Raw genomic sequence first — 27,713 nt, 5'->3', positions numbered from 1 at the left:
CGCACTCGGTCGGACCAGCTGATCTTTAGGATCTTACGGAGGCATTTAAGATGGAATCGGTCTAGTGTGCGGATGTGACGACGATATACGGTCCACGTTTCAGAGGAGTACAATATGTTGGGCAACACCACCGCCATGTATATGGAGATCTTTGTAGCCAGCTTTAGGTCATGCGAGCGGAAGACCTTGGCATCCAGCTTACCGAATACTGCAGCAGCAGCTCCGATCCTGCTGTTGATCTCCGCATCAAGGTCGCATGAAGATGTTACCGTGCTCCCCAGGTAACGGAACTTGGTTACCTGCTTCAACAAATCTTCGCCAAGTGTGACTGTCAGTGTTTCCCGACCATGAATGTCCAGAGACATAACTTCTGTCTTCTTCACACTGACCTTTAGGCCAAACTTGCAGCAAGATTGATGAAAGTCAGTGACAAGCTGCTGAAGGTCACCTGGGGACTCCGAAAGAAAGCATAAGTCATCCGCATACATGATCTCGGAGACCACAGCGTACGAGACTTTAGTGCGTGCCCTAAACCTAGCTAGGTTGAAGAGGTTGCCGTCGGTGCGAAAGCGGATGCGAATTCCTCTCGGTGCATTTTGACTTTGCAAAACTTCACGGACAACTACTGCGAAGTATAGGGCGAAAAGTGTAGGTGCCAGCACGCACCCCTGCTTTACCCCACAGGTAACGGGGAAAAAGCTCGACTCATCGACACCTACAGCGACGCAGCATTCCATGTCATCATGCAAGAGTCTCACGAGGCGTATGAATTTATCTGTGCATCCTAACTTTGCCAACATCATCCACAGGGCTTCACGGGGAACACTGTCAAATGCCTTCTCAAGGTCAACAAAGCAGAGGTACAAATTTTGACCCTGTTCTCTGCTTTTCTCTTGCAGTTGACGCAATGAGAAGATGGCCTCACAGGTTCCCCGATCAGGTCGGAAGCCGAACTGTGTTTCAGGCAAAATCTCTTCAGAGAGCTTCATAAGGCGATTAAGAAGGATTTTGGCAAAGACTTTTCCGGGAGCTGTTAAGAGTGAGATACCACGATAAGAGTTGCAGTCAGCACGGTCACCTTTGTTCTTGTAGAGGGCCTTAATTCGAGATATTTTAAAGGTTTTTGGGACACGTTCTTCCTCCCACATACGAACAAATAGCGACCATACAGACGCGTGCAACTCATCACCTCCGTATTTCAGCAGCTCGCCTGGTATAAAGTCAATGCCAACCGCGCGCTTATTGTGTTGTTGTTTGATGGCAAGCACGACTTCGTCGCGAGACAGAGGTTCATCCAGCTCAGTCAATATAGGGAGTTGAGGCATCGAGCTAACATATGGTAGATCCGCTGTTCTATCCACGTTAAGCAGAGAGTTAAAATATTCTGCCCACCTCTTAAGCACATCCTCTCTACTTTTTAGCAGGTACTCACCGTCGACTGACTTAAGTGGTACCTTTGCATGAGAATTTGTACCAATCAGCTTTCTTACCTCCTTATAAAACTCCCCAAGCTGGTTAGTGTCCGCGAGCCACTGCGTGCAACGAGCCCTGTCTTGCCACCACCTCTCTTTGGTTTCCCGAGTAAGCCTTCTCAGCTCCAGATCACTTTGCTTTATATCTGCTATACTTCCCCCTTGTCGAGTGTCAGTCCTATGTCGCCGCAGTAGACGTCTGTGTTTGCACAGTGCCTCCGTTAGAGCCCCGTCGTTATCATCAAACCAGTCCTCGTTTTTACGGACTGCTGGACCGAGGGTCATTTTGGCAGTGTCCAGGATGTGAGTGGACAAGGAGCTCCAGGCAGCATCAACATCACGATTATCGTCAGATTGCGACGACAGCACGTCAGACAAGGCTTCGGCATATTCCTTCCTCGCCCCTAGATCACCAAGCCTATCTACGTTTAAGCACGCTGGCTTTGTCTTCCCGGATCGACGAGGGCGATGAAGGCAGATTCGCAACTTGGTGACAACAAGCTGATGATCCGTCCAACAGTTAGCACCACGCATGACGCGGGTGATTTGGACCTGGGAAACGTCTCTTTGTCAAACAATGGCGTAATCGATCAAATGCCAGTGCTTGGACCTTGGGTGCATCCACGTCGTCTTGTGCTTAGCGGGTAGTCGAAACATCGTATTTGTAACCGCAAGGTCGAATTGCGCACATAAAGTAAGCAGCAGCTGTCCATTGCTGTTCATATTTCCGACTCCGTGTCTGCCCATGACTTTAGGCCAAGCTTCGAAATCACGTCCAACTCTGGCATTGAAATCTCCCAGTAAAATTATCTGCTCTCTGGGGCGTATACCATCGAGACATCGTTCAAGTTGTCCATAAAACCTATCCTTAACGTCATCAGGCTTGTCTAGCGTGGGAGCATAGACACTGATGACGTTTAGGTAGTTTTCATTATCAAGGTGTAGGCGCAGTGTGGTAACTCGATCCGAAATATGCATAGGACACTCTTGTAGACGCATTACGTGACAATTCTTAATCGCGAATCCAACACCTGACCGTCTGGGTTCAGAAGAGTCAGTACCTTTCCAGAAAAAGGTATATCCTCCTCCATTTTCCACCAGCTCTCCTTCGTCGGCAAGGTGTGTTTCGCTGATAGCAGCTACATCCACATTGTATCGGCCGAGTTCTCGGGCTACTATGGCGGTCTTCCTTTCGGGACAGGCATTACCAACACGATCAAGAAGCGTCCTCACGTTCCACGCGCCGAAAGTCAATTCAGCTCTTTTAATATATTTTTTGCAGCGTCGACCACGTATTAAAGAGATGCAGAGGCAGCCGCGGTTACTACCTTCCTCTTGGAAAAGGGTGAGCATTTTTTTAGGGCACCTTTTCTAGCCCCCTCCCCGGCTAAGCGGGGAAAGCAGTGCTTCCCTAAATAGGGCTGCTTTGTCACTCCGGGTGTTGCCGAATCCACTCTGTCACCCCAGCTCAGAGCACAAGCGACCACGATGCATACTGCACCTCCAGAGCCGCCAGCGTGCAGGCATCAGACAAAACCCGGCTTGCACCAAACCGAACCTCTCTACCTCAACCCATCGCCGCTGGGCTTAACGCCGATATCGAAGTCCATTTTGCGGAAGCGGTCAAGTACGCAGGAGATATTAAAGTGCACAAACGTACGCGCAAAACGCAGGTGCACATACTCATCCTTATTTTTCTTGACCCAGTGGAACGGAGACCGCTACGACCGGAGAAAAACTTGGATAGATGGAACAGTATTAGGTATGCAAAAGTTTTAAGGGGTCACAAACTTTTCCACGCTCCCTTGATCGCCTTCTACGATACCCACGGGAAGATATGGGGTGGTACTATTCTATTCCACCGGCACCACACGGCAATCCACCGGCACCACACAAAGCGTTTCTTAAAGTATGAGTCTTATGTAGGTTTTGTGCACTAATTAGGAGGCCAAACTTTGTTTACAATGTTTAATACTTTGCTGCGTCTTTTTTCTAAAACTACTACTAAAACAACGAACAACTGTCGACTTAAAAAAAGAGTTGCAATCAAGAGTCATTATAATTAGATGTAAAAATGTAAGTGGCAAAATTTGCATCTTATTTGTACGCACATGTTTAATACACGCTTTTACCCCATCCTCATTATAAGTAGGAACGCTACTTATAAATAACGCCAGTTGTAAACTAGTTTCTAGTTTAGCTTACAAAGACACTTATCATTTGCCACCTGCGTATACTCATACATAGACATGGCGTTATGCGTAATTGGCGAGCATTATTCTGGCGAGGGCTCGAGGTGTCGGCGGAAAGGGCACTCCGCATATTGCGGTCACACAGGGGAGGTTGGCTACAGCAGGCCTGCTACAAGTTAAACCTATGATTTATCACCTGCGTGTATATTGGCGAGGGCTCGAAGTGTCGGTGAAAAGGGCACTCCGCATATTGCGGTCACACGGGGGACATTGGCTATACCTATATACTTATATATGTAGTAGGTCTCCCATCACTTATCACCTGTCTGTATTTCTACTGGCGACTGCTCGAAGTGTCGGCAGATAGCCCTCATATTGCGAACACACAAGGGAGGCTGGCTACAATAGCCTAGTTACAACTAAAAATGTAAATTATTACCAATGCTGCAATGGCAGAAGCGATTTGTTGCTGTGCTTGTCAATTTTATAAACAAATAGTTTCGCGCAACTTGTGCTAGACTTCCTAAAATCATCTTAAAACTTGAAATATTACTGGCAATGTAACCCATTTCTCGCAAATAACAAATATTATAATTACGATTTAAATTAATACGGAATTAAAAAAAAATAAACATACAGTAGGTACTTTCTTATATAAATTTGTTGCAATAGATTGCTAATGCAGAACGTTATCTTTGCCAAAAAAGCTAGTAAACACCTTGGCAGCTCCTTTGTCCTGATGGCGACTCTAGGTGTAGCGTACTGTAGACCTTTGTTGAGTAGAATATTTTCGTTTCCATTTAACAGCGTGGCGGGAGAAAATTCGTGGGCAAAGTTGCAATTGGAGTGACGGCAGGCTCACGCTTGTTGCGTGCGGGGCGTGAGGCGTGAGTGTACGGGCGCACGGTTAAGATTATTTAACTTGTTACGATTTTGGAACTAGGTTTGACGCGACCTTGAAGATTGCTCACGCTAATTGGTTCATACGAAACGAAGTAAAAGTCGTGCACGAGATCACCAACATGTCGATGAAGGTAGTCCCAAAACCAGTTAAAACCGTTACAAGTGAATCAGGCTCCTGGTTGAAGTTGTTAGAGTTTCGTGGTAGATGACGCTGTAACTTTAGATGGCTTTGGGAGACTTCGGTTATAAGGTGCATCCACACCGCAGCAACAGTGGAGTAACATTGTGCAACATGGTAACATTAGGTAGATAGGTAATTTACCTAATGCTACAGATGTACTACATAATTATTTTCCATCGTATTTTCACTGAAACTTACCAACGTATCTTGCTATTTCAGTTAGTCTCGTAAAAATGCTGACAATAACTGAACTAGCATGACAAATACGAACGTTTCCGAGACAATACTATGGATAACAATTATGCAATATATCTGTAACATTAGGTAACTTACCTACCTAATGTTGCCGTGTTGCACAATGTTACTCCACCAAAGTTAATCGCGTTTGGCAGAAGTGTTTATAAAGAGTAAAAAAACGCCAAAGCGATGATATTTGCGAATTTTTCGCTCATAGTTCAAAAAGTATATATATACAAATTTGCTCTAATTTCCAGTAATATGAATTTACCACTTATCGGGCTCTATTGTGTCGGTGTTAGTAACGAATTAAGGAGTTTATACTGTATAAAGTATGTATCTGAACGTAAAGCAATTACTCAAACCCGTTAACGTTTAGGTCATACTGAGCAACTTTTACTATGGGACGAACCCCGAAATGGCAAAAAACTTTACTCTATCCTAGGAAATTCAACATCAGACCAGCAAAATATATGAAACAACCAAATTTTTATTCGTGATTTCAGGGTTGTTGCAATAGTAAAAGTTGCTCAGTATGACGTAAACATTAACGGGGTTAAGTATTTGCTTAACGTTCAAATACATACTGTATTTTTAGGGTTCCGTAGTTAACGAGGAACCCTTATAGTTTCGCCATGTCCGTCTGTCTGTCTGTCTGTCTGTCCGAGGCTTTGCTCCGTGGTCGTTAGTGCTAGAAAGCTGAAATTTGGCATGGATGTATAAATCAATAAAGCCGACAAAGTCGTACAATAAAATCTAAAAATTTAATATTTTTAGGGTACCTCCCCTACATGTAAAGTGGGGGTGATTTTTTTTTTCGCTTCAACCCTAGATTGTGGGATATCGTTGGAAAGGTCTTTCAAAACTAATAAGGGGTTTCAAGAAACATTTTTTGATAAAGTGAATATATTCGGAGATAATCGCTCCGAAAAAAAAAAATGTGTCCCCCCCCCCCCCTCTAACTTTTGGACCATAGGTCCAAAAAATATGAAAAAAATCGTGGAAGTAGAGCTTAAGAAAGACATTAAATGAAAACTATAGCGGACATGATCAGTTTAGCTGTTTTTGAGTTATCGCAAAAAGTTTTCCCTTCATAGTATTGTAAAAAGACTTACTTTAATTAGGTACTGATTATGCAAATTTGCCTATTTGTTTAACTCGGGTGAAAGGTACCATTTCATCCCTTGTTTAACAATTTACTATACTTTAAGCTCCAGTTTAGCTTATTGTGCGGGAGAGTAACTACTGAACCCTACACTGAGCGTGGCCCGACATGCTCTTGGCCGGTTATTTACAAATGTGACAGGTAGTCAGTTGAAATCATGGCTTGAAGTGTCGTTATCGTTTACACCGTCGTATTCCAAAGAATAAATACAACAAAAAGTACAAAACTCACTGGCATAAGGTGTCATAAAATAAAGCGGCGCTAAATAAAGTCGGCACCAATGCAAATATTATGCAAATTGTTTCAGTTTCGAACTTGTTCTTTTTCGCGCCGGGGGCCGCAGTGGCTCACTGTAAATATTGGTTACCTCCCTTAGACGCTGCATTTTGATGGTAAGATGACGGGTGACAGAGAGATATAGAAGATGTGCCATTCTAACGTATGTCCCGTTCCCTTTCTCGCTCACTATGGTTCGTTCATGTCAAGAATGTAGTAAAATAATTATGCTTTCAACTGTTCACTGAGCACTTGACTTTCTAACAAGTTAATAAAAAGCCTGTAATTAGGTACCATTTCATTGGTTACGGGTGTGGCCCGCAAACGAACTATATACTAATGACTGTTTAGATCATGAGCCGACCTCAAACTTTCTTGTCCTATTTCACACCCTAAGGGCATAATTTCAGAATTAAGAATTATCCTGTGTAATGCGTTAATTAACCTATATGTAAAATTTCGTCTAAAACTATTTTGAGTTTTTGCGTAAACAGGAATCCAACTATCATACACCACTAAATGCTAAACAAATATTACTCGATGTTGTAGATTTTATATTATTTTTGCAGATATTTATTACAGTACAAGATACTTCATGCTTTAGGGACGATCGCAAGTCATCTTCATCTTATTAAGGTTGCTCCATCTAGTGGCTAAGTGATCAGGGCTCCAAATCACAGTCACTTAAAAACGACACATTTACATAAAATACTCGAAGTACATAAGTCCTTATATAACTTAGAGTACAAAATGCTTATTCTTTTTCATATAAATGTACAAAAAAGGAAGCGTAATGTGAATGGCTGGGTGTAGATTGCGCTTCAGTAAGTAAACTTCTTTTTTTGTGCTTCGTACTGAAATTGGTAGAAGCCTAGAAGGCATGAAATGCTCTCGATCTGTTATTCAAGGGCGAAATTGATGATTATTTTTGTTTGTGGACATTTTTGCTACACAATCGCCATTCTTACAGGCTATCTATCCACTGATCTGATACTGATCTGTCAGTGGCAAAAGTGAGGTTTTGGTTAAAGGTTGACATAATGCGCAATTCAGCAGGTCCTGTAAAGGAGATTGGAACCATCTCATACTGAAATGATGCCAGATCCATGTTAGATCAGTATCACATTATATTTTTGGAATTGGCCTGTTAGTACGTGTAAGTCTTTCACATCAAATTTTCATTTGGATCAAGAAACTAAAGATGATCTTTAGCCTCCTACAGACCTACACCAGCCACTCTTTCAATTTTAAAACGTTCGGAAAACTGGCATCTTTCCTGTGGACTTTATGACAGTTAAGAATTTATGTAAAACGTTTGAACATGCCCTTGAAGGTCCAGCAAGACTTTAACACATTGAGCCACTCAATTTGAGTGCCAGGAACCCGCTCGGCGGGTTGTCTGTTCGTAGAAGACGACTACGTAAAACCTTGACTTACACTAAAAAAAAAGTTTTTGACCCGAATGGAAAAGGCGCTGAATTAATCATTCGTAATTTTTTTGATTTAATTATGTCCATATTCAACATTGAATATATTAGATGAAAACCCTTTGCTTGAAAACTTCTCAATTTCTTACAATTTAAAAAAAAATAGATGACCTCTTCATTTATTTAAGCGTATGGCGTAACATTGTAGGCAATATTAATATACTATCTATTTATTATAAGTCGACATCCAGGCCACCTCTTCATTATAGATCTTTATTAGGATATTTTTCTTCATTACAATACAGAACTTACTCTTTAAAATAATTACAAGCTTCAAACAACCACAGACAAAATGACATAATTAAGGAATAAATCTCAACAATACTTAATTTACCGGCTCGAACGGGCCGGCAACTTTTCAAATAAATCAGGGTCCCGATTATTTTTAATTACGAAGAGGGACTAAGGCGGGACCAATTATATTTACAAACAGGAGGCCGAATCTGTTTTGACAATTTGATATGATTTCCATCTTATTTAGATGCGACCTTGAGTCAGCCATTCCTGATCGGTTCTTATGAAATACAATCAGGAATTGTCTCATCAGGCATCTCTTTCGCACTTATTCGTGCGCATAAATAATAACTGGTTATGGTTTTGGTTTTTTTTAATACGACCTTGAAGATCGCTGGTGTATGCGAAATGAAGTTAAAGCCGCGAAAAATGCACGCCGATCTCTAAGACAATACGACTTATTACTATCTTTGTGTTTTGTATGTTTTTTATTACTTTTGCTGTTATTCTTGTTACCGGTCTTAACTGTTTCACCGGTTGATGGTCTTATATCGGAAGATCGGCGCTGGAAGTCGCCAGCAACATGCTGAGATAAGACCATTTCGTGGTACTTTCTTCTTTTTATGTTTTTCTGTTTTGTATGATTGTCTATTGCGTGTTTGTGCTTTTTTCTTCTATTCTATTATTTTTTATATTCTATGTATTTCTATATAATCATTAAGTTAGCATCTAAACCAGATCAAAACCGTAACATTTCCGTTAATACTAAATCGGGGTCCTTATAAAATTATCAAAACAGAATTGGCCTTAAGGAAGACCAATTATAATATTTATAATTACAAACAGGTACCTATTCACAAACACCCTCTTGAGCTGTTTTTTACTGAAGCATATTTCGGCTGTCTGTTAAGTGAGAAATTTAGAAAAATAGAAATTCACGGTAAGACAAAAGAACTGCTACGACAAATTACGCTTAATGGACTGTTTGGATTTTAACGAGGATACGATATACTTTTATAGGTAATGTCTCTAAAACTTGTGCGCGCTGGGACTTCATGTACCTAGAGTTTCAACGCCAAATGGTACTCACTACCAAGGCTTATATATTTATTACGTTTCAATTTATTTAGTTAATACTTGAAAGTAATCCTAGCGGCGCCAACAACGCTTTTACTGACCAAACAGATTCGGAGCTACATGAGCTTGATTCTTGAAGTTTTTAGTAACAACGAGTAAACATTGCTATTGGCATCATCATCACCAATCAAAAGATGTCCACTTTAATGACTTTGGTTTTCCCTATCTGCCAATTTGACATTTTTATGTGTTAGAAAGAGACAATATTAAACAGAGATAGTTTGATGAATAAGAGGGTAAATCCCCCGGGTATCTTCTTCGTCACCATTCGTTTATTGGACGGATAGGAAGACAAAAAAGTCAAAATTTTCACCTGATGAGAATCTCTGTAAATCTTAACACAGCAATATATATATTATACATATTCACAAAATAGTACATATTCAAGACTAACAACCTACATTCAACATCGCGTTAATCACGTGCCTTTATACATTTATTTCCATTTTAGGTTTTGAAACATAAAATCCGTTTTTACTTTCTTTGCTATGTTTCTCACGAGTGCCTCAACGTCTCGTAATCTTCCATTATTCTTCCGTCATCTTCGCATTTAATTGGGATTCCTCGGCGAGCGGCCAGCCTCGGTAGTTAGCATAATAGATGTCCCAGAATATTACTCGCGCGAGAAACTGGGATCAGTGAATTACGCAACCACCGCGGGTGCCAAGCTGAACATGGAAGTAAATTACACAAACCTCAACTTCAAACGATTATTAAATGGTCAGAAAGTGGGATTCCTCTTAAAATAAGGAATATGCCATTTTAACAGTAATTGCGACTAAAGTAAGTTGATAAAACAACATTCTAATTGCGATAGCATTGCTTTGCAGCATTGCTACCGACAGCCTTGACATCGACATAAGATTTTGAATAATTCAACTGCAATATTTACGCAGTTTGTAAGAAAATAAAAAAGTATCTAACATTGCCAATTGCTATTTACCCCAGCAGCGCCGTACCAGTAGCGCCGCTGAAAACGCAATCAGAATGTAATTAAAAGATCCTAATGTTAATATGAACCACAGAAAAAAATCCTAAACAAACAAGGAAAGAAACTGGATTTTACAAGATATCATGCTAAATTCAGTGCTCAATACCCTACCAGCTATCCCAAAGTGCATCTCAAAAACAGTTACTACAACAATTCATACGTCTCGCGATTGACTGGACACAGTAAATATTGGCGAGGTATTAATTTCCTCCTTTGATTTGTCTCATAGTTGTAGAAAATTGGAAAAGCTTCCTACAACCATGTAAAGGTAAACAAAAAGTGAAATCTAGTGCTTTATACAACTTTGGTAAATCTTAAAAACTGTTATCACACCAAATCACACATCCCGCGATTGACTGGACAGTCTGTGTCTCACGGAAGTTTTATTATTCAAATAGGCCGTATGTATGTATTCCTTAATGTACCGATTCTTTTAGATCAAACACGCTTCCACCAAAAGGTGAAATCCAGTGCTTTATACAACTTTGGTGTATCTCAAAAACATCACAAGTCTCGCGGTAGACGACACACAATAGACATTGGGGCGAGGTGTTGATGTTCTCCTTTGGTTTATCTCATATTCGTAGAAAAAAATAAAAGTTTCCTAGAACTAAATATAAAAAGGTAAACAAACTTTATAAAACTTTGGTGCATCTCAAAAACAGTCACCGCACCAAGTCATACGTCTCGCGGTTGACTGGACACAGTAAACATTGGGGCACGGTGTTGATTTCCTCCGGGACCGCCATCTTGGCGGTTGTACTTTTAATATGCAAATGTGTGAGACACTGGAAGTAATGAATTGGTACGAAGAGTACTGTCATATTAAGAATGTACTATTTTGAATAGATTTCGTATAAACTTGATGTTATAAGGTACAACCACACATCACTAATATCATATCATTTTGAAGTAACTTCAGGTGAAATGATTGAAATTTGATGTTTATTTATACCTGTGCGTCCTCATTGGCAGTAGAGGTATTCTTTAAAATTACATGTTTCTCTTAGCTCAAATATGCTTCCACCAAAATGTTATTTATATTTGAACTTATTTTTATAAGTAACAATCCGAATTAAGGTAGCGTGAGAACAATAGACCTCTTGTGAGATGGTGCCTATGTCCAGCAATGAACCGTACATAATATATAATTAAAGGTACAAGGAGAATGTATAATATTATAATTTGTATTTTTCAACTATAAAATACTACGCCATACATTTTCTATGCAAGAAACAGATGCGCGTTCCATACTCTTTTTTATACCACGTCGGCGGCAAACATGAATACGGCCCGCCTCGTGATAAACTGCAGTCACCGTAGCCTACGACAACCAGAGATATTACATGCGCGTTGTCAACCCTTTAAAAACCTAACACTCCTTTTCTGGAGGACCCTATGTAGCGATACTATTTCTTGTTTAAAAGTCAAAAACAGACACCGTCAAGGGATAACAGGACCAAGCCAGTAGCAATAAAATTTAAAGCTGACTTTAGACCTTTGACATAATCCTTAAGCCACATTGTAGAGGCTTACGTGTTATTTCATCCGCTTACCGAGTACGAGCGAACCAAAGATGCAGGCAAGTTAGCATAAAGTACCCTTCGAGGGCTTATAGCAAATAGTTACTTACAGAGAAGAGGTGTAAAGTCTTATAATTTGTGCCCCGAATTTAGCAGCTGAAGACGTCTACTTCAACGCATCTAAGCTCAGTTAAGATAATGTCCAAACTTACAGTCCTTACAGATAGTAACTGAGTTTGACTGATGTACCTACCCTTGAACTAAAATAAACAAAATGGAGTCTGTGTGTGGTAGTCTACGATAAAATACAAACGTCTCTGTCACTCCCGTTATGTAAGGATCATGTGAAGGAGATAGTCAGATGGCATTTAAGGATTTTGAAAGCTTAGTTGAAACAGCGTTGGTCATTATGCCATGCAAATTAGGACCATAGATATTACTTTAACTTATATCTTAGGTTTGTTTTGACCGACAGCGGCATTCCAACTATAAAAATATGATATTGATTTAACATCATTGCTCTCAGAAATTTTCGCTTGCATTAAGTACAAGCAAGATGCACTGCGAATTACGAGTACTCGGACGTAAAGAACAGATTTCTAAAATGTGAATGATTCTTCAAGTCATACATACATTTATTACATTACATACTCGTAGGTATATTTATTTAATACATTTTACATTATTTAACACATTCGCTGCGTTACGGGAACACGGATCTGCGAGCGACGGCAGAGGATATATAATTGTTTAGGGACCTTCAAAGATAAGATATAGTATGGGAAAAACTAGGTGGTAATCGTAACGCCATTTAGGCATTCCTCATACGGGAAATGTATGATTAGTAAAGCACTGGCGATGGCGGTTTGGGTTTGGCGCTGCTGCATCGAATATGTTAAGACGGTTCAACACGTTAAGAATTAAATCATTAAAAAAATTACTCGAATGTTTGTAATATTCTTGACGACAGGTCTGGCCTAGTCGGTAGTGACCCTGCCTATGAAGCCATTGGTCCTGTGTTCGAATCCCGGTAAGGACATGTATTTGTGTGATGAGCACAGATATTTGTTACTGAGTCATGGATGTTTTCTATGTATTTGTATATTATATATAGTTGTCTGAGTACCCACAACACAACCGTTCTTGAACTTACCGTAGGACTTAGTCAATTTGAGTAAGAATATCCGTATAATATTTATTTATTCTGAAAAGTCATCCTTTCAATAAATCGCCCTTATTACTGGCAAACTCTGTGTTTGCAAGTATTAATCTACAAATATCTAGTCATAATAGTTAGTTCCCTTTTACTATCTCATCACCGCTGATCTAGCTGGGAGCCCAGCCAAATGATAATCGTTTGTAGAAAACACGAAACGTATGGAACTTTTCACGTAAACTACTTTTCGTTGCATCTGTCTTCTCGACATATTTTTACCGCTTTAACAACTCATAATCATAATCGTTTATTGCATCATGGTAAAAAGTTGTTACAAAAAATACAAAGTACCACATGGACGCCAGAAGGGTGTTGCAAACATCTCCTTAAGCTAAGTACGTATTAACGAAATTACATACGTCATACGTATTAAATTTGGAATATAAACAAGCCTTATAGCTCTTAAATTCTTCCTCTTTCCCTGTTCCCTTTATTTGGGGTCGGGTCTCCTCACTCTGTTTTGAGTTGTCTCTTTTACATTTGGGATCGTTTGAGGTCTCTTTCTATGTTTGAACACCAGGGCAATGGACGGCGGTCTGGGTCTCTCTTAATTTCCTGAATTCTTAATGCGACCCTGACCACATGGTCTTCACCACGCCTGTCCACATGACCGTTCCACCTAAGACGATTTTCTATTATTTCTCTGTGAGTATTTCGGTGGTTAGAGCGTCTTTAAAGCTCCCCCGTATATACTCGTTCCGAACTTTATCCATTCGAGTTACACCCCCGCCCATCTGAACATTTTAATCTCGTTTACATGGCACTTTTGCACATAGTTAACTCTTAAACGATTGGAATAGTGTTACCGAGATGTTCCACTCCAGCACTGGCATTAGTGTGTGTTGATACGATTGTCTTAGCTAGGGTCGGCCGGACTATCCCAATTATCAAGGACTCATAAAACATTACATCGCAGTTACCAGCTAAGCAACATTCATAATAAAACTATAAATTCCAGGGGCGGCCAACTTGTACGGGATTATAGCGGCATCCGGCAGGGGTGTCCAACCGTTCTGCAGGCGGCGCACGTGCGCTGCAATTTGGAGGGTACACCGTAATGAAGTGGGGTTGCGCGCCCCTGCCCGACGGGCATAAGGCTTGAGCGTATAGAAAGCGAGATACTTTTTTTTGTCATCATTTTATTAGTCTAGAAATAGCCAAAACATACTGGTTTTTATAAAAATACAATCATTTATTTAATGTCTTACACCATTTCGTGCGAAAGTCAAAGCGTCTGGGGCGTAAAAGTGGTAATGACAAGCCGTAAGTTAAGAAACATTTTTAAAAGTTTCATCATTTTAAATCACTATTAATGAGCTTCTTAATTCAAAAATAAATTTTGGTAATCCCTCTTTCTTAACATCTAAGTGTCAGTTGCACCATCTCCACTTGACTGACTGATCAACGTCACCGGGCGCGCCGCGACAATTTACTATGAAACTTCCCATACAATAAAATTAAGCGAACGCTTTAACGGTGACAGATAGTTTGGTGCAACTGGCCCTTAGTCTACTAACTAACTACTGGATCAAGTGACGTATTGCTGTTGACACATACCTATTGCCAAAATCTTAAATCCCAGCCGGTTACTTCCATGGTTGAACATCTTTTTGATGGGGTTGGCTCGTCGGAGTATTTTACAGGTGGCGCCAGCATAGGTTTTAGGTACCTGTCCGTACTACGAATAGTGTCATTTTTTTCTAAATATAGTGATCTGGATGAGCCCTTTAGGCCAAATCCCTTATAGTATAATGTATCATGTTCTGATTAGGAAAAAGTAAAAGAAAACTTTTTTACGCCAAAAATTTTTCTGTCGAGAGAGTCGGCCGACTTGGACGACCTGCCCTATTGACTGTCCCAAAAAAAAACCTTTTTTTTCGCGTCAAACTATTTTTATCTACTTTTTCCTAATCCGAACAAGATACCAAATATGCCTTACACGGATCCCCACTATTTTCTTGTATGCTGGTGCCATCTAAAAAACCATTGATAGGTGCACGAAAGTTCAGGGTGCAAGTTCGAGAAAGCACAAAACGACAAAGAATGAGGCCAAAACAATTTATCATTAAAAAAGCCTATACCTATTCGTGATAGAGATTGTTAGATATGCATTCAATAAAGAGAATAAGTCACGATTACTATAAATACTATATTTTTGAGCTTGCTTACCTTTTCGCTCACACTGGTTAACAGGCCGGTACAATCTGGAACAAAAGTGCAATTTATACTTCTTATTTTATTCACGGCGTGCGTGACTGTGCGGGACTGACCCGTCACGTCAAGCGTGGGGCAGACAACTGTATGCCAATTTGTAATTTTTTTTTTTATATATATAAAAGACACCCAATGATCAAAAATCTGCTATAGTTTGAAAATAGAGGCTTGAAATACCCTTGCCTTAACCAAGTATTGCTAGTCTTTACAAAGCACTGATTGTCATACGATTCACTTGTTCAGTAGTTCTTATCTTGGCACTCTCACTACTCATCTCAGTTTGAGTCACTGATTCGCCATAAACGAATTACCTCGTCGAGTCGCTCGTAACGCGGGTGTAAAACAATTTGTTTGTTTGTCACGGCATTTCCAAGTTTATTGAGTAGCGTTGGGGTTATAGGAAATATCACTTGTATTCTAATGTGACCGTGATTCGCCCAATCTTAACCTACGGATGCGAAGCATGGACACTAACACTCAAGGAAGAAAACATGCTGCTAGTTGCTGAGAGGAAAATCCTCCATAAGAACTGGGCCCCAAACGAAGACCGAATGGAAGCTGGACAGTCCTTAAGAACCGTGAGATTGAAGACCTAGTGGTTTAACCTAACATCATGGGAGAAAGTAAAGCCCATAGACTCCGTTGGTTGGGCCACCTTGAGAGAATGGATGAAGATCGGAACGTAAAAAGAGCGTACCTGGGTCGCCCAGCAGGAAGACGTCCTATCGGACACCCTAGGTATCGCTGGAGCGACATGTTGGAGGCGGATCTGCGCGAGCTTCGAGTCTACAATTGGCGAGAGGTCGCACAGGACCGAGAAAGGTGGCGCTGTCTTGTGTCGGAGGCCAAGTCATTTTGGGTCGCTGAGCCAACGGAGTAAGTAATAGTATTCTAATGAGAAGTTTAAACAATCAAGAAAACTTATTAAATAAAACAGAGGCGTTTCTGTTGTTGTCCAGTCATGTGCCACGTGACACGACGGAAGAAGGAAAGAATAAAGCCTGCAGCAAAAGCTTGCCCACAGGACTAGTCACTAGAAAGTACAAGATTGCCTGTTAATGATCAAAAACGTGACCAAAATTGAAATGATGTCAACTGTCATTAGAAGTATTTAATTTAATGCTTGTACTTAAATAACGATTTGCTTTTGCAACCGGTATATTATAAGGTATATCCACCCACCGTATCTTCTCACTGCAGTAGTTTCTCTTTCATATTTTCCAGTCCACTAATGTTACCTTTAGCACATTGAAGTCTCAAAATTTGTCATATCTTTAATTTATATCTTGAATTTCTCGCTTGGAACTAGTCTCTTTCTATTGCATACTTCAATTACTTTTTTGGCGTAAGCGTCATTCTTGATCTGTGGTTTACACAGTATTCCTAGTCTTCACATAAAACTGATTGCTAGACACTAACTTGTTCTAGTTATTATCTTGGCATTCCCACAACTCATCTCAGTTTGAGTCACTGACTCGCCATAAACGAATTACCTCGTCGAGTCGTCGTAAAGTGGCTGTAAAACGATTCGTTTGTTTGTCACGGCGCTGCCAAGTTTATTGAGGATCGTTGGGGTTGAAAGGAATGTCACTTTAGGTAGTACAAGTTTGAACAGTAAAGAAAACTGATTAAATAAAACAAGCGTATTCTGACCACAGGTCTAGAATATACAAGATTACCTGTCAAAAATCAAAATCAGAATGATGTCAAATACCATTAGAAGTATGGAATTCAGAATTAATATGTAATTGCGTGAATTATTTGCTTTTGTAACAGCATATTCCAAGATATAAGCACCCACCGTAGGTATCTACCGTATCTGCGGTAGGGTCTCTCGAGGTAAAGCTTGCCGTTGCTTGCTTCCCCGGGATGTACATTAAATAAAGGATATGAAAGCTTTAAACTCCTTAATAATAACCCAAAAAAATGCCACTGCTTGCATGACATGACTGCTACGACCACTTGTCAAGAGGCTAACGACGAAGAAGAAAGGTATTTACAACAGGCAAGGTTCATAACAGCTCATGTTCAGTGTAAGGCTCCGTACCAATAACTTTAAGTCAAAAAAGATCATGACCATATAAAAATTTCTCTGGCTTAAGTTCCGATCAAGTGGCATATCTACGTCATTTCACTATTTTAGTCTATACTTTTTTATGAGTGCGGTGCATCTGCAACTGTTTAGTATACATATCGCGACGCGGATGGTAGCGTAGGTAAGACACTTACTCCTAATACAATTAAATTAGTACTATTAAATTTAACCTCTCTGAATCCTCCCCCTTATTTCAGCTGAAAGAAACCCTAACAATATAACCAACTTTTCCTTAAATTTCGCAGTAAACTTATTATTCCTATCTCATTGTCCCAAAACGGACTCCTCAGGGCCACAAAAGACGAGTCCAGACATAATGGCTTATTCTCCTCGTTATATCAATTATTTGTTTAATTAAGAAGGACAAAAGGACGGTTCTTTTTATTTCCGGATATTTCTGAAGCAGGGACGATAAGTTGCGGTAATTTGTATTGCTTCGGTAACGCAGATTAAACTGACTATAGCATGCATAAGGAGCATTTCACGTAATTGTCTTTTATCTACCGTGGTCCTGTTCAAACGCGAATTTTCTAAAGATTTCCAGGTATGAGAAAGAGCTTATATTTCTCAAAATCGATGTGTAAGATCGATGCTAAGTAAAATAATTATCAACTTGAAACGTTGAAAAAATATGTTATATACGGATTAAAATGCGTTTGTACGAGATATCATAGCATAATGAAATGACAAATATTGAGTAGATGTATGACATGAGCAAAGTTCGAAATGCCAATTTCAACTCACATTTTATGTCAATTTGTTATCATTTGCCCCTACGTTTCTCGCGCGCCAAAACATGTACTTACAATAAGTACGAGCGAAATGCACGCGAGTAATTAGAATAACCAAATGACATCATTTCGATATCAAAACGTATGTTCGAATTGGCTTCCGAAATTCTAGTTTTCGTTGCTTTGCCTAGTCGAACTTCACGTGACTAATAGTTTTAATTAAAGCCAAAAACTGATGACGAATGACGGCCTTTGATCAGGCAGTCCTAGAAACTTCAAAACCTGAAACGAAAATACGAAAAACGATCACATAAACCACAGGTTACGCATATACCTACGCACGACTTGATAATAGCGTTTTTCAATTGGGTATTAACGCTAAAAAGTTTAATAAATGTTTTGCTAATTTTGAAACGCACAACTTAATCTGGCTTATTCTGAGGCAGAATTTAGAGGAGACGTTCGGGAATCAACCAATAAATAGTATTGGTTGTAAGAGTGAGGTCACACTAGTGCGTTTCGTTGCGTTTGTGTCGCGTCGTCGCACCGCATCAATGTGGCATGTCATAAAAAATATATGTAAAACGACGCAGCGTTAACGCTGCGACGACGCTTGCGACGAAACAACGCAACGCAACGCAGTGTAGCCTCATTTTAACCCAGCGGTGCGGAGAATAGATGTGGATTACAACCAATGCTACTGGTTGATTCCCGATCATTTCCTCTCATCTCCGCCTAAAGCTCTGAGGGCCTACAGCGAACCACGTTCGACGTATTGCCTCTCTGTCGCACCCGGGAGGTAACATGTCGAACCTCTGGTTTCCTAGGATAGTGGTGCCGTCATAATATAGCGGTGATATGACGTCACTAGAACGTTGTCTATGTAAACAAAATGCGCGGTTTCCTAGAGAGCGGTGATTAAACGAACGTTATTTTTGTGTCCGGAATATTACAGCCTCTATAATACGCCATCACTATCCTAGGAAACCAAAGCTTAAGGGCTAAGGCACATAAAAGAGCATCGAAAATAAATGCAAGCTAATAAAAAAGAAAAATCGAGTGAGAAACGTAAAGTAAATTATTTTATAAACTTACACGTAATATTAACAGCTAATGAAGTAAACTTAATCTCGCAATATGAAAAGAAAGCTTAGTATTTAAAAGAATGTTGAGGTGCAGACGGCCGTAATTCCTAAGCCTAATTACACACGAGGATGCTTTCGTTAGGGTTGTCAGCTAGCTAGTTTTATTGAAAAAAGCATTCGTATATTTTCGCAGTAATATACGAGTATACCAACTTATGTCACGTGGATAACGATATCCATCGTATGCATGATGATAGGTTTACTATCGATTTTTAAGGAAACCAGGTTTGTTTCAGTTGTGAAGAATCTAACGATAGTCCATACATAGCATCAAAGAGAATTTGAAATAGAGGTGCATTATCGAAGAAAACTTTGTAGCGATGCAAAATTTACTGCCATCTTTCGACACGTAATTAAAACTTTTAGAACGCCATTTGACTTTGATCCTTGTTCTTTCACTGATATGTGTTCAATTTGTTAAATATCAAAAAGTGGTGCCATCTTACCAGGCACTACCTAAAGGTTATGGCGCCATCGCTCGAAACGATGCTGACCTTTGGCCTTTGACCTATTAGATCTTCCAATAAGTTAAATACTTGCAATGCACTCAGTGCATTTTAAACAAATAGACATTATTAATTGACAAAAATCACTACCTATTCTTATTCTTGCGGCAGTAACACAAATAAACTGTGAACACACAATGCTTAACAAAAAAGTTAACCAACAACCCATAAAAGTTGTACATAAAGTACCAGCCCTAAGGGTGCATACAGAATAGCGACCATACTTTCTACGTAAAGTGCAGTTTTAAGGAATAAGTATTGTATTAACTATTTATTATATTCCATTAGGAAAAATGGTATACCATTCTAAACTATATTCCCTAAGAGTAAAGAGTCACAATTTTGGACGATATGCCGCACCGATTACCCTTAAAAATTACCCTTCCAGTGAAACATGGTTTGTCAATTAAACTTCAATGAAAATTCCTATTAAGGTGACGGACTGTCGGTGAGAAAGTTGGCTTTTAAAATAAGTGGGTAGATCTGTCCGTTGTGACTCGAACTTTGACGGCAGTACTATATAGCAGTAGGTAGGTAGAATATTCCTGTTAATATTTTTTTCGTAGACATAATTTGATCTAGAGTCAAACCAAGATAAGTTGGCAGTGATTTTGATAGCACATACAGTGCAAGTGTTATTTTGAATGTCAAACTTCTATGAAATTATGACGTCTACTTAACACTTTCACAGGCTGGGCTATCAAAATCGCTGCCAACTTAGCTTGGACTGACTCTGGCTCAAGTAGTCTATAACCTCACTACATCTACACCATTACTACTATCAAACGATCAATATTTATATGCGTTCTTGCAATCCGAAGGTCGTAGATTGAAATCCCGGTTTTAGTTTTTCGGAACTTATGTACGAGATATCATTTGATATTTACCGCTCGCTTTTCGATAAGGTTGGAAGGTAATATGGCAGTCGCTTTCGTAAAATCAAAGCCGCGGCAAAATGCCGGGACAACGCGAGGAAGAAGATAACGAATTGTACATATTAAGTACATACAATGTGCGATGACGACTTCGATGAATTTTACAATAGAATTAGAGGTTTACGGAAAGAAACTATGAAGCTAATCAAGCTAAGCTTCATTTTAAACTAAACCACTACTTATTTATTTCAAGCACTTAGTGTGTTTACTATACGTATTTGATCCTGAGGTGTAGATATTTTTATGTGTTTAAGTACTTATCCATATCTATCTAGTCTATATCGTCGTCTACTACTCACGACACAAGCGTTTTTAAACTTACTGTTGGATTAGATTGATTTGTGTAAGACTGTGATTAATTGTTGAAAAAGCAATATCAAAGAAAATCAATTAAAGTGTCTGTTTAATATACCAATCTAACCAAAAATGATCAAAAGCATATCTACACATCAATGAAAAGTATCCAACGAGACACCACCTTAAGCTAACTTTAATTAATCATAAGATTTTCCTTTTCCCGCCGAGGGCGGCAAAGCGTCGAAATCTCGCAATTAACACACAAAGACAGTAATGAACGCTTTCTTCCTCCGCCGCGACGCGACGCGGTGCGCTCCGGCGTGCCGCGCCCGCCGGTGCGCACCGCTCCTAATTAACTTTGCGTTTTTCAGGTGTTTTCAAAGTAGCATTCGACTGCTACCAATTCAAAACGACTTACATCTTTTACTACCCTTTTAAATTAGACTCTATTATATAAACTTTAAGGTCTAATATGGAATTACTTGTATAAGGACTTGAGAGGCGAAGATGGAAATGTCGCGTTGGAAATAGTTTCGTAGTCTTGCGTTTTACTTACGCTGTAAATTAAAGTTTTGTTGCCAACACGTTTGAGGCGGGATTTTCCTTTGATTATTAAGCATGAAATTGTTTTTTTGTCGAATGGAATTTGTTTTGATAAACATGCAAGTTTGTGCTACGACTGGAGTAGGAACTTTTTACTCTAGAATTAATTGTGTGGTAATTAAGAAATTCAGTTTTTTTCTGTAGAGATTGTTTACGTTAGTTTAAAAGGGTGTAGCAAAACAGCCTTTTATAAAATTGCCCCCAGACATTTTTGTTCAAAACTATTACCAGATGATGAATTTTCAACCCTCTACTGACCCCTGGAACCTCACGGTATCCATTTAACCCTAACACGGCTTTATTTATTTTCTCCTAAAGTATTATTTGGGGGTTGAGTTGCACCACGTCCGTAGGAATTACCTACCGCTACCCTACACGTGACCCCTGGGTGGTACTAAAAGTCCAACAAAGTGCCAACCGTACTGTCTTCATATTTTTTCATATTTTTTTGAACTATGGTTCAAAAGTTAGAGGGGGGGACACATTTTTTTTTTCGGAGCGTTTATCTCCGAATATAATCACTTTATTAAAAAATGTTTGTTGAAGAGAATTAGTTTTGAAAGACCTTTCCAAAGATACCCCACACTGTAGGGTTGAAGAAAAAAAAAACAGATAGATAGAACATTCATAACATCGATATTGAGAAGCCATAGTTTAAATAGGACGTGTTATGTCAAAACTTATTACGTTACGAACTTGCAAATTGTCATAAGCAAACTAGTATGTCGATACCGTAGTGCACACTCTTACTAATTACGGGGATTTTTTTTTGTAATTAGTACCATAGTACACAAACAAAGAGTCTCATTACAACCAAATTTTCCGCATAATTTTAGTACAAGTGTGAACTACGGGTAGAGTAATAATATTCTATTATTGTTCATCTGAATAAAAGGAAATGGTACAAATTACAATCATAAAAGTAGAGGTAACAAAATCGGCAATTTTACTTTGTAGATTAAATAGTTTTAAAATATCCTTTGTTAGTTTTATTATCCCAATTCTAACTGAACCACACCATACATTTGAATACTTGCTGCTAAATTTCATCAAGTCTGATGAGAAAATCCATCAAATTTTTCCTCAATACTGTCTCTTTTAAAATGAGGCGTCTGAAAAACTCCAATGATGACCCTGAAATAACTAAAATGTTTCTTGAAACGAAACTTGGCTCCCCCGATTTTTAATGCCCAAGGCCACGTAACGAATACTAAATAAAGGTATAGTTCCGATTGCAGAGATGAGTCGAAATTCGGTGAAACTAGTATGAATGCTCATTTACATGTTTTGTATGAGTTTTTCGTACGAGTTTCACGTAAATGTTAACATCGACGGCGTTGTTACTCGAATATAGTAATATACGAGTAATCGTGCGAAAATCATGCGTAGAATGAAACTCGCCTACGAAAGTGTTATAAAGTGTGGTTCAGCAGGAATTTGTCCACAACGTCCTCTTTCGCCACCCTCTTAATTTGTCATTACATATTGTCATATGGTGCACTGTTCTGATTTGTCAATATTCCTACTTATATCGTCACTTTCCTATCCTACCTTGTCCACAGTCCTATATGGTCCACAGTGCTAACTCAACCACATTCCTATATGGTCCACAGTGCTAATTCATCCACATTCCTATATGGTCCACAGTGCTAACTCATCCACATTAAAAAGAGTTTAAAAAGGTGACGAAAATGGATTGTGAATGAAGTCGTCCAGAGCTACACCGAAGTTCGTCAATTGCGAACATTTTTCTCCGTCACTCTAATTACGCTTTAATTGGAGTAAAAGAGAAAAACGCCCGCAATTTGCGGACTGCGGTGTTCGCGGTAAGCCTCCCCCGTGAGTGAATTTTCATACAGTTGTAGATTTGGTTTAGACGGAGACTTACAAATCTTACAATCATTGTCGTGGCGATTATTTCCATTATTATAATATTTACTCGTAATTACGTACCACCAGACCACGACCTACCAAAGACCACGGATTTCCACTTCAAAACGTAACAAGATGCTAATTTTGAATTGGGCTCAAGGATACGACTCGTGCGCGTTGGATATTCAAATAGGAATACACACTGGAATGTTGGGAATTGGCCGAAGAATTGCCGATTTGTGGGACATTAGCCGATGGCAGGAATATTTTAGATGTTTTAAGAAATTAACGTCCATTTATGTCGTATTTAGAAGTTTTGTAGGCCAGTAGAATGATTCTTCTCAATATATTTGAAACATTTGCATAGGAAATTCGTACGTTAACACTACCTTATACAAGATGCCCGCGAGGAAACGGAAAATATTTTAACCACGTATGCTAAAAACTTTGTTTTGAGTTTTTTTTTTACTTTTTGTATGTTTTTATACATAATAAGTACATGTTCTTGGAAAATGTATGGATTAATATGAATTATATTTTTTTTCGTAAAAACTAGTACTTATATTCAAAGTGTTCCTTGTCACTTTGATATCTGTCAATAAGGACGTCTAGACTAGGTCCCATAGTGGCAACATCGCCATCAAAGAGGCGTTATGCTAAGAAACACAATTAAAAAAAACATTTTTTTAATGTTCTAACGTTGATGAATTCAAGTATAAACGCTGTGCAAATAGAAAATTAACCCTACAAATACTTCTACCAAATGCTTTTACAGCAGCATCATAACTTTATTACGAATTTTTAACAAGCAATATGTCGATTTCCACCCTCGCGCCATAATAAAATTACGTTCAATCGGAGCCGAACGAAAATTATAGTAAATGAAAAATAAGCTGACACACAAAGTAATCTAGACTCTATCCGTCGCTAATAAGTTACAAATTCAATTAAGAAGTTGTATATTAAGTTAATTCGTTTTGTAATGGATATCAATGAATGATTGGGTCGCGCAGGGAACACATTTGTCCACAAGTTACTGAGGGAAAGGTAAAGTTACAGGAAGACGAAGAGGCAGACAACAAAATATAGTATAATCGCTAAAGTTCACAGTCAATCTTTTGATTAAATTGTTTCGTAAGTCTATAAATTCAAACATATCCTATAAGCTCGACATAAGTATATTTATTGTGTTAATCATTATAACTTATCCAGAACATATTTCCAGAACTCTTATTGAAAACATTTGCAACATGAGTGCGTAATCGAATAGATAATTAGGATAAAACTAGCAAAGTTATCAGACTTTAGTTAATACACGCAATCATTCAGAAAGACGCCCCGGCCTGGACCCGGACCTTTCTATTCTAGCGTGGGTCATCCCTAAGAATACCTTTCCCATTTTCAGATATTTTGCAACGATAAGTATGAATATTAATGGATCATTTTTCACTCTTGCCACCTTCACCACCAAACCTCATCACCACGTTACAGCCTCGCAACAGATTAAACCTTGTTTACGGCGCTATTCGGCGCTATTTTTCGCTTATTTACGATCATGCGATCGCGTGCGATGCAAGCGCGCTTGCTTTGTTCCTGTCCTATAAATCCTAGTTACGGTATGTGTGAATAAATTAAGTGCCAGATGGGAAATTGGGGTGCTGTGTACTGAATATGTTAGTGTATGTTTAGATACTCGGTAGTGGATAGGATACAGGTGTCTTTGTAGCCGAATTTAATAAGGAGAAAGTATGCAATTCACCAGGAGCCACTTTTTTGTCTATATATTATACAGGACATAGTACATTCTCTTAAATCCCGCCTTTGAAATGAAAGTCATAAGATTGTTCTTGACCTTCAAGATGATAGAATAGAAATATAAATAGAAGAAAAATATTTATTTGGCATAAAAACATACATAAAACAACAAAGTAAATAATTATACGTACAGTCAAGGTATTAAATATCGACACGTACAAAGTGCCAAAAATATGTACACAGGACCTTATTGCCTATACATTAAAGTAGTGTATACATATTTTTGGCACTTTATCCGTGTCGATATTTAATACCTTGACTGTACAACAAATAGGTTGCCACTCAGCATAAGCCGTGTCTTTTAGACGCGGCACTGGTTTTCAGGGCACCCAAAATTAAAAACTAAAACTTAAAACTAAAATAGAACAGAATAGCAAGAGAACAGGAACAGAACATGGGTAAGAAAGGAAGAAAGAGAGAGAGAGTTAACAAACATTTATTTTTGACTATGTCCGCGTAGTTATCAAACTTGTTGGGTTAAGAGTAAATACTTTTTAAGGTTGTACTTAAAAGAGGTAATGGAATTGCAATTTCTGATTGGTGGTGGTAAATTGTTCCAACACTTCGTTGCAGCATATCGAAAGCTGCCACGAAAAGCGGACGTACTGTGTTGCGTGCCGTTAAGTCTAAGGGCACCACGTACATGACCCTTATTAATTAACTTGTACTCATCTCCATATTCATCAGTCCTCGTCTTGATTTCTATGAGTAGCCTCTTATTCCAAGTTGGACGAATGTAACTGGAGTTTGTTTTTACTATTTATATGAATATTAATGAAAAAAAACCGGGCAAGTGCGAGTCGGACTCGCGCACGAAGGGTTCCGTACCATTATTAATAAAAATGGCAAAAAAATTATGTTTGTTGTATAGGAGCCCCACTTAAATATTTATTTTATTCTGTTTTTAGTATTTGTTGTTATAGCGGCAACAGATACATCATCTGTGAAAATGTTAACTGTCTAGCTATCATGGTTCATGAGATACAGTCTGATGACAGACGGACGGACGGACGGACGGACAGCGAAGTCTCAGTAATAGGGTCCCGTTTGACCCTTTTGGTACGGAACCCTAAAAATGAACGCTATCTAAGTATCTGTTGACTTTTCATGAATTTCACAACTAAACTATCAAACCTATTTAAGTATTACGTAGCACGTAGTATTTGTAGAATTTAAGACCTAATGATAGATAATAAATAGTACATTATATTCTGGGACAACTGAATTTTGAAAACGACATTAGTAGTATTCAAGTACACATATTGAAATGCTACATGGCCAAGTTCCGAAGAATATTTTCAAGTATCTAGTTCAGTTCAACTTATTTTAAGTGACGGTAGAACTTATCTTTCACTGTATAAGCTACTTTTTAAATCGCATTATGGATGAGCAATTACCCATGCAGTAACCGGAGCCGCCTAACACCTTCAGAACACGGGCCTTAATGAAGTATTGCTTACAGGATGCAACCGTTCCGCGAACGTAACATGACCGTATAATTACACCTATAAGGACTTATCATAACGCACACACGCAGGCGAATATCAACTCTATTTCTTAAAGACAGAGTCTCGAATGAAACGACTTGCCAATTCAGTGCATATGCAGAGCTATAAGATCGAAATGGACTAGCAAATGACGACTCTGTAAAAATAAAGGTAGGGTTGAGATTTCAGTGGTTGAGGGGAGGTGCTCGGTTAAGACTGCTTCAGGTTTGAGCTAGGTGTGAAGCGCCCTCTGGTGTCGGGTTGCGTTGAAATTGGCACTTTTATAGTGGTGATATTTTATAAGCATATATTTGCGAGTTACGTTTTGTATACTGGACAAACAACAGTAATATAGGTAATTAACGTTCTTTTTCGGTTGCTTCATAGTGAAGTTCTGGATTCACCTAAGGTACCTGATCTCAAGATAGATATAGGTATAGATAAATTTTGAAGCTTTTGAAGGCAGTTTTCCCACGATGCTTCCTTACAGAAAGTCTGGTGTACACACCACCGACATATTATTATAAATTACACATACATCAAATATATTGTATACCTATATATTTTTCTACTTTTTTAATTTTTTATTCGTTTTAGTTTTCCGTTGCGCCACTATATGCTCGAATCTTCATGACGACTGAGTGAATCAATTTTTCTTATCACTCGTTGCCATGGCTACGGTCGACTGGGTCACTCTAAAAACTCTGGTTTTATGGTATTTAAAAAACCTAACATACATTATTAATTTATCACGGCAGTAAAAAACCCCTTTCGATAATGGGTCATCTACTGTAATGTAGTATAATATTTTCGACTAACGCCTAACTAACGGGACGGAACAATAACTAAAAAAAGTTGATCCACCCTTACACGTAATATGAATATACATCCACCAACCAACGTCTTATTCTGAGCTTTTAATCAAAATTCTAAATTGGGGTATATGTTTTAAGCACATACATTTTTCAACGAATACTTTCCCGATATTGCTGAAATTGA

General features: G+C 38.9%; 1 long non-coding RNA gene across 1 annotated transcript in view; it reads right to left on the bottom strand.

The window, feature by feature from the left end:
- The window catches only part of LOC133523737 (uncharacterized), a 191,245-nt gene that overhangs the window by 157,106 nt on the left and 6,426 nt on the right, over window positions 1–27,713 (bottom strand). Inside the window, exon 2 of the long non-coding RNA XR_009800274.1 lies at window positions 15,184–15,218. This is a non-coding gene — a long non-coding RNA (uncharacterized LOC133523737). The remainder of the gene's footprint in view (window positions 1–15,183; window positions 15,219–27,713) is intronic.

This window comes from Cydia pomonella, chromosome 12, assembly GCF_033807575.1.
Source record: "Cydia pomonella isolate Wapato2018A chromosome 12, ilCydPomo1, whole genome shotgun sequence".
Lineage (NCBI taxonomy): Eukaryota > Metazoa > Arthropoda > Insecta > Lepidoptera > Tortricidae > Cydia > Cydia pomonella.
Note: the sequence above shows the minus strand (reverse complement) of the source record. Positions and strands in the feature narration are given on the sequence as shown.